This window comes from Syngnathus floridae, chromosome 17 (genome assembly GCF_059516105.1).
Source record: "Syngnathus floridae isolate MCC-2025c chromosome 17, RoL_Sflo_1.0, whole genome shotgun sequence".
NCBI classification, from domain to species: domain Eukaryota; kingdom Metazoa; phylum Chordata; class Actinopteri; order Syngnathiformes; family Syngnathidae; genus Syngnathus; species Syngnathus floridae.
The window spans coordinates 3,762,501-3,770,000 of record NC_142429.1 but is presented as its reverse complement, the minus strand read 5'-3'; the positions used below and the strand labels follow the sequence as shown (position 1 = coordinate 3,770,000).

General features: G+C 42.6%; 7 non-coding genes and 6 pseudogenes across 7 annotated transcripts in view; all 13 read right to left on the bottom strand.

The window, feature by feature from the left end:
- Window positions 1-16, bottom strand: part of LOC148383326 (5S ribosomal RNA) — a 119-nt gene extending 103 nt beyond the window's left edge. The window contains exon 1 of the ribosomal RNA XR_015853637.1: window positions 1-16. This exon is cut by the window's left edge and continues 103 nt beyond it. This is a non-coding gene — a ribosomal RNA (5S ribosomal RNA).
- Window positions 17-487: 471 nt separating this feature from the next.
- LOC148383325 (5S ribosomal RNA) lies at window positions 488-606 on the bottom strand. The gene has a single exon (XR_015853656.1). It is a non-coding gene; the product is annotated as a 5S ribosomal RNA (ribosomal RNA).
- A 468-nt stretch (window positions 607-1,074) lies between these two features.
- LOC148383324 (5S ribosomal RNA) lies at window positions 1,075-1,193 on the bottom strand. Its single transcript, XR_015853692.1, has one exon. It is a non-coding gene; the product is annotated as a 5S ribosomal RNA (ribosomal RNA).
- Window positions 1,194-1,663: 470 nt separating this feature from the next.
- On the bottom strand, window positions 1,664-1,782 carry LOC148383323 (5S ribosomal RNA; annotated as a pseudogene).
- A 471-nt stretch (window positions 1,783-2,253) lies between these two features.
- On the bottom strand, window positions 2,254-2,372 carry LOC148383322 (5S ribosomal RNA). Its single transcript, XR_015853815.1, has one exon. It is a non-coding gene; the product is annotated as a 5S ribosomal RNA (ribosomal RNA).
- Window positions 2,373-2,845: 473 nt separating this feature from the next.
- On the bottom strand, window positions 2,846-2,963 carry LOC148383321 (5S ribosomal RNA; annotated as a pseudogene).
- A 470-nt stretch (window positions 2,964-3,433) lies between these two features.
- On the bottom strand, window positions 3,434-3,552 carry LOC148383320 (5S ribosomal RNA; annotated as a pseudogene).
- A 470-nt stretch (window positions 3,553-4,022) lies between these two features.
- Window positions 4,023-4,141, bottom strand: LOC148383319 (5S ribosomal RNA). Its single transcript, XR_015853671.1, has one exon. It is a non-coding gene; the product is annotated as a 5S ribosomal RNA (ribosomal RNA).
- Window positions 4,142-4,607: 466 nt separating this feature from the next.
- On the bottom strand, window positions 4,608-4,726 carry LOC148383318 (5S ribosomal RNA; annotated as a pseudogene).
- Window positions 4,727-5,196: 470 nt separating this feature from the next.
- On the bottom strand, window positions 5,197-5,315 carry LOC148383317 (5S ribosomal RNA; annotated as a pseudogene).
- A 470-nt stretch (window positions 5,316-5,785) lies between these two features.
- LOC148383316 (5S ribosomal RNA) lies at window positions 5,786-5,904 on the bottom strand (annotated as a pseudogene).
- Window positions 5,905-6,374: 470 nt separating this feature from the next.
- LOC148383315 (5S ribosomal RNA) lies at window positions 6,375-6,493 on the bottom strand. Its single transcript, XR_015853643.1, has one exon. It is a non-coding gene; the product is annotated as a 5S ribosomal RNA (ribosomal RNA).
- Window positions 6,494-6,963: 470 nt separating this feature from the next.
- LOC148383314 (5S ribosomal RNA) lies at window positions 6,964-7,082 on the bottom strand. Its single transcript, XR_015853648.1, has one exon. It is a non-coding gene; the product is annotated as a 5S ribosomal RNA (ribosomal RNA).
- Window positions 7,083-7,500: the final 418 nt, after the last annotated feature.

The window sequence follows — 7,500 nt, the reverse complement described above, 5'->3', positions numbered from 1 at the left end:
TAGTATGGCCGTAAGCCATTGTAGGTCTCGAAATGTTGCAATTTATAGACACAATCGCACCTGAAAACCAAGCCGGCGTATCATGGATACATGGCTTTAATGAAAAGTTACTGACAGCTTTTTATGTGGTAGCACGAATTTGCCATTGCGACCTGCATTTTGCTGTATCAAAGTAAATGTCATGAAAAGTGGATAAACCCTACAGCAAAGCGCAATGTGCTGTTTTGGGTTCTTTTACAAATAAAGACTGCTGCTTTGAGTTCGCATGGAGCCAGCCTCTTTATTCACTGTACATAGTCTGCTCTCTAGCGGTTAAAGACGTGAACTACAATGCTATGGATGACACCACACAATATAGGTTTGAAACTCGGGTTATAGTTTAAAGGTCAGAGTTAAAACTCGGCTTGCAGTTTCCGAATGCCATACGTGGTAAAAATTGTGTTGTAAACTTTTGCTTTAACAATTGAAGTGGAAGAAGAAGAAAAAAAGCTTACAGCACCTGGTATTCCCAGGCGGTCTCCCATCCAAGTACTAACCAGGCCCGACCGCGCTTAGCGTCCGAGATCGGACGAGATCGGGCGTTCTCAGGGTAGTATGGCCGTAAGCCATTGTAGGTCTCGAAATGTTGCAATTTATAGACACAATCGCACCTGAAAACCAATCACGTATCATGGATACATGGCTTTAATGAAAAGTTACTGACAGCTTTTTATGTGGTAGCACGAATTTGCCATTGCGACCTGCATTTTGCTGTATCAAAGTAAATGTCATGAAAAGTGGAAAAACCCTACAGCAAAGCGCAATGTGCTGTTTTGGGTTCTTTTACAAATAAAGACTGCTGCTTTGAGTTCGCATGGAGCCAGCCTCTTTATTCACTGTACATAGTCTGCTCTCTAGCGGTTAAAGACGTGAACTACAATGCTATGGATGACACCACACAATATAGGTTTGAAACTCGGGTTATAGTTTAAAGGTCAGAGTTAAAACTCGGCTTGCAGTTTCCGAATGCCATACGTGGTAAAAATTGTGTTGTAAAATTTTGCTTTAACAATTGAAGTGGAAGAAGAAGAAATAAGCTTACAGCACCTGGTATTCCCAGGCGGTCTCCCATCCAAGTACTAACCAGGCCCGACCGTGCTTAGCTTCCGAGATCGGACGAGATCGGGCGTTCTCAGGGTAGTATGGCCGTAAGCCATTGTAGGTCTCGAAATGTTGCAATTTATAGACACAATCGCACCTGAAAACCAAGCCGGCGTATCATGGATACATGGCTTTAATGAAAAGTTACTGACAGCTTTTTATGTGGTAGCACGAATTTGCCATTGCGACCTGCATTTTGCTGTATCAAAGTAAATGTCATGAAAAGTGGAAAAACTCTACAGCAAAGCGCAATGTGCTGTTTTGGGTTCTTTTACAAATAAAGACTGCTGCTTTGAGTTCGCATGGAGCCAGCCTCTTTATTCACTGTACATAGTCTGCTCTCTAGCGGTTAAAGACGTGAACTACAATGCTATGGATGACACCACACAATATAGGTTTGAAACTCGGGTTATAGTTTAAAGGTCAGAGTTAAAACTCGGCTTGCAGTTTCCGAATGCCATACGTGGTAAAAATTGTGTTGTAAAGTTTTGCTTTAACAATTGAAGTGGAAGAAGAAGAAAAAAGCTTACAGCACCTGGTATTCCCAGGCGGTCTCCCATCCAAGTACTAACCAGGCCCGACCGTGCTTAGCTTCCGGAATCAGACGAGATCGGGCGTTCTCAGGGTAGTATGGCCGTAAGCCATTGTAGGTCTCGAAGTGTTGCAATTTATAGACACAATCGCACCTGAAAACGAAGCCGGCGTATCATGGATACATGGCTTTAATGAAAAGTTACTGACAGCTTTTTATGTGGTAGCACGAATTTGCCATTGCGACCTGCATTTTGCTGTATCAAAGTAAATGTCATGAAAAGTGGAAAAACCCTACAGCAAAGCGCAATGTGCTGTTTTGGGTTCTTTTACAAATAAAGACTGCTGCTTTGAGTTCGCATGGAGCCAGCCTCTTTATTCACTGTACATAGTCTGCTCTCTAGCGGTTAAAGACGTGAACTACAATGCTATGGATGACACCACACAATATAGGTTTGTAACTCGGGTTGTAGTTTAAAGGTCAGAGTTAAAACTCGGCTTGCAGTTTCCGAATGCCATACGTGGTAAAAATTGTGTTGTAAACTTTTGCTTTAACAATTGAAGTGGAAGAAGAAGAAAAAAAGCTTACAGCACCTGGTATTCCCAGGCGGTCTCCCATCCAAGTACTAACCAGGCCTGACCGTGCTTAGCTTCCGAGATCGTACGAGATCGGGCGTTCTCAGGGTAGTATGGCCGTAAGCCATTGTAGGTCTCGAAATGTTGCAATTTATAGACACAATCGCACCTGAAAACCAAGCCGGCGTATCATGGATACATGGCTTTAATGAAAAGTTACTGACAGCTTTTTATGTGGTAGCACGAATTTGCCATTGCGACCTGCATTTTGCTGTATCAAAGTAAATGTCATGAAAAGTGGAAAAACCCTACAGCAAAGCGCAATGTGCTGTTTTGGGTTCTTTTACAAATAAAGACTGCTGCTTTGAGTTCGCATGGAGCCAGCCTCTTTATTCACTGTACATAGTCTGCTCTCTAGCGGTTAAAGACGTGAACTACAATGCTATGGATGACACCACACAATATAGGTTTGAAACTCGGGTTATAGTTTAAAGGTCAGAGTTAAAACTCGGCTTGCAGTTTCTGAATGCCATACGTGGTAAAAATTGTGTTGTAAAATTTTGCTTTAACAATTGAAGTGGAAGAAGAAGAAGAAAGAAGCTTACAGCACCTGGTATACCCAGGCGGTCTCCCATCCAAGTACTAACAGGCCCGACCGTGCTTAGCTCCCGAGATCGGACAAGATCGGGCGTTCTCAGGGTAGTATGGCCGTAAGCCATTGTAGGTCTTGAAATGTTGCAATTTATAGACACAATCGCACCTGAAAACCAAGCCGGCGTATCATGGATACATGGCTTTAATGAAAAGTTACTGACAGCTTTTTATGTGGTAGCACGAATTTGCCATTGCGACCTGCATTTTGCTGTATCAAAGTAAATGTCATGAAAAGTGGAAAAACCCTACAGGGAAGCGCAATGTGCTGTTTTGGGTTCTTTTACAAATAAAGACTGCTGCTTTGAGTTCGCATGGAGCCAGCCTCTTTATTCACTGTACATAGTCTGCTCTCTAGCGGTTAAAGACGTGAACTACAATGCTATGGATGACACCACACAATATAGGTTTGAAACTCGGGTTATAGTTTAAAGGTCAGAGTTAAAACTCGGCTTGCAGTTTCCGAATGCCATACGTGGTAAAAATTGTGTTGTAAAATTTTGCTTTAACAATTGAAGTGGAAGAAGAAGAGATAAGCTTACAGCACCTGGTATTCCCAGGCTGTCTCCCATCCAAGTACTAACCAGGCCTGACCGTGCTTAGCTTCTGCGATCGGACGAGATCGGGCGTTCTCAGGGTAGTATGGCCGTAAGCCATTGTAGGTCTCGAAATGTTGCAATTTATAGACACAATCGCACCTGAAAACCAAGCCGGCGTATCATGGATACATGGCTTTAATGAAAAGTTACTGACAGCTTTTTATGTTTGAGCACGAATATGCCATTGCGACCTGCATTTTGCTGTATCAAAGTAAATGTCATGAAAAGTGGAAAAATCCTAGAGCAAAGCGCAATGTGCTGTTTTGGGTCCTTTTACAAATAAAGACTGCTGCTTTGAGTTCGCATGGAGCCAGCCTCTTTATTCACTGTACATAGTCTGCTCTCTAGCGGTTAAAGACGTGAACTACAATGCTATGGATGACACCACACAATATAGGTTTGAAACTCGGGTTATGGTTTAAAGGTCAGAGTTAAAACTCGGCTTGCAGTTTCCGAATGCCATACGTGGTAAAAATTGTGTTGTAAAATTTTGCTTTAACAATTGAAGTGGAAGAAGAAGAAAAAAGCTTACAGCACCTGGTATTCCCAGGCGGTCTCCCATCCAAGTACTAACCAGGCCCAACCGTGCTTAGCTTCTGAGATCGGACGAGATCGGGCGTTCTCAGGGTAGTATGGCCGTAAGCCATTGTAGCTCTCGAAATGTTGCAATTTATAGACATAAACTTGAAAACCAAGCCGGCGTATCATGGATACATGGCTTTAATGAAAAGTTACTGACAGCTTTTTATGTGGTAGCACGAATTTGCCATTGCAACCTGCATTTTGCTGTATCAAAGTAAATGTCATGAAAAGTGGATAAACCCTACAGCTAAGTGCAATGTGCTGTTTTGGGTTCTTTTACAAATAAAGACTGCTGCTTTGAGTTCGCATGGAGCCAGCCTCTTTATTCACTGTACATAGTCTGCTCTCTAGCGGTTAAAGACGTGAACTACAATGCTATGGATGACACCACACAATATAGGTTTGAAACTCGGGTTATAGTTTAAAGGTCAGAGTTAAAACTCGGCTTGCAGTTTCCGAATGCCATACGTGGTAAAAATTGTGTTGTAAAATTTTGCTTTAACAATTGAAGTGGAAGAAGAAGGAATAAGCTTACAGGACCTGGTATTCCCAGGCGGTCTCCCATCCAAGTACTAACCAGGCCCGACCGTGCTTAGCTTCCGTGATCGGGCGAGATCGGGCGTTCTCAGGGTAGTATGGCCGTATGCCATTGTAGGTCTCGAAATGTTGCAATTTATAGACACAATCGCACCTGAAAACCAAGCCGGCGTATCATGGATACATGGCTTTAATGAAAAGTTACTGACAGCTTTTTATTTGGTAGCATGAATTTGCCATTGCGACCTGCATTTTGCTGTATCAAAGTAAATGTCATGAAAAGTGGAAAAACCCTACAGCAAAGCGCAATGTGCTGTTTTGGGTTCTTTTACAAATAAAGACTGCTGCTTTGAGTTCGCATGGAGCCAGCCTCTTTATTCACCGTACATAGTCTGCTCTCTAGCGGTTAAAGACGTGAACTACAATGCTATGGATGACACCACACAATATAGGTTTGAAACTCGGGTTATAGTTTAAAGGTCAGAGTTAAAACTCGGCTTGCAGTTTCCGAATGCCATACGTGGTAAAAATTGTGTTGTAAAATTTTGCATTAACAATTGAAGTGGAAGAAGAAGCGATAAGCTTACAGCACCTGGTATTCCCAGGCTGTCTCCCATCCAAGTACTAACCAGGCCTGACCGTGCTTGGCTTCTGCGATCGGACGAGATCGGGCGTTCTCAGGGTAGTATGGCCGTAAGCCATTGTAGGTCTCGAAATGTTGCAATTTATAGACACAATCGCACCTGAAAACCAAGCCGGCGTATCATGGATACATGGCTTTAATGTAAAGTTACTGACAGCTTTTTATGTGGTAGCACGAATATGCCATTGCGACCTGCATTTTGCTGTATCAAAGTAAATGTCATGAAAAGTGGAAAAACCCTACAGCAAAGCCCAATGTGCTGTTTTGGGTTCTTTTACAAATAAAGACTGCTGCTTTGAGTTCGCATGGAGCCAGCCTCTTTATTCACTGTACATAGTCTGCTCTCTAGCGGTTAAAGACGTGAACTACAATGCTATGGATGACACCACACAATATAGGTTTGAAACTCGGGTTATAGTTTAAAGGTCAGAGTTAAAACTCGGCTTGCAGTTTCCGAATGCCATACGTGGTAAAAATTGTGTTGTAAAACTTTGATTTAACAATTGAAGTGGAAGAAGAATAAACAGGCTTACAGCACCTGGTATTCCCAGGCGGTCTCCCATCCAAGTACTAACCAGGCCCGACCGTGCTTAGCTTCCGAGATCGGACAAGATCAGGCATTCTCAGGGTAGTATGACAATAAGCCATTGTAGTTCTTGAAATGTTGCAATTTATAGACACAATCGCACCTGTAAACCAAGCCGGCGTATCATGGATAATTGGCTTTAATGAAAAGTTACTGACAGCTTTTTATTTGGTAGCATGAATTTGCGATTGCGACCTGCATTTTGCTGTATCAAAGTAAATGTCATGAAAAGTGGAAAAACCCTACAGCAAAGCGCAATGTGCTGTTTTGGGTTCTTTTACAAATAAAGACTGCTGCTTTGAGTTCGCATGGAGCCAGCCTCTTTATTCACTGTACATAGTCTGCTCTCTAGCGGTTAAAGACGTGAACTACAATGCTATGGATGACACCACACAATATAGGTTTGAAACTCGGGTTATAGTTTAAAGGTCAGAGTTAAAACTCGGCTTGCAGTTTCCGAATGCCATACGTGGTATAAATTGTGTTGTAAAATTTTGCTTTAACAATTGAAGTGGAAGAAGAAGAAAAAAGCTTACAGCACCTGGTATTCCCAGGCGGTCTCCCATCCAAGTACTAACCAGGCCCGACCGTGCTTAGCATCCGAGATCGGACGAGATCGGGCGTTCTCAGGGTAGTATGGCCGTAAGCCATTGTAGGTCTCGAAATGTTGCAATTTATAGACACAATCGCACCTGAAAACCAAGCCGGCGTATCATGGATACATGGCTTTAATGAAAAGTTACTGACAGCTTTTTATGTGGTAGCACGAATTTGCCATTGCGACCTGCATTTTGCTGTATCAAAGTAAATGTCATGAAAAGTCGATAAACCCTACAGCAAAGCGCAATGTGCTGTTTTGGGTTCTTTTACAAATAAAGACTGCTGCTTTGAGTTCGCATGGAGCCAGCCTCTTTATTCACTGTACATAGTCTGCTCTCTAGCGGTTAAAGACGTGAACTACAATGCTATGGATGACACCACACAATATAGGTTTGAAACTCGGGTTATAGTTTAAAGGTCAGAGTTAAAACTCGGCTTGCAGTTTCCGAATGCCATACGTGGTAAAAATTGTGTTGTAAACTTTTGCTTTAACAATTGAAGTGGAAGAAGAAGAAAAAAGCTTACAGCACCTGGTATTCCCAGGCGGTCTCCCACCCAAGTACTAACCAGGCCCGACCGTGCTTAGCTTCCGAGATCGGACGAGATCGGGCGTTCTCAGGGTAGTATGGCCGTAAGCCATTGTAGGTCTCGAAATGTTGCAATTTATAGACACAATCGCACCTGAAAACCAAGCCGCCGTATCATGGATACATGGCTTTAATGAAAAGTTACTGACAGCTTTTTATGTGGTAGCACGAATTTGCCATTGCGACCTGCATTTTGCTGTATCAAAGTAAATGTCATGAAAAGTGGATAAACCCTACAGCAAAGCGCAATGTGCTGTTTTGGGTTCTTTTACAAATAAAGACCGCTTCTTTGAGTTCGCATGGAGCCAGCCTCTTTATTCACTGTACATAGTCTGCTCTCTAGCGGTTAAAGACGTGAACTACAATGCTATGGATGACACCACACAATATAGGTTTGAAACTCGGGTTATAGTTTAAAGGTCAGAGTTAAAACTCGGCTTGCAGTTTCCGAATGCCATACGTGGTAAA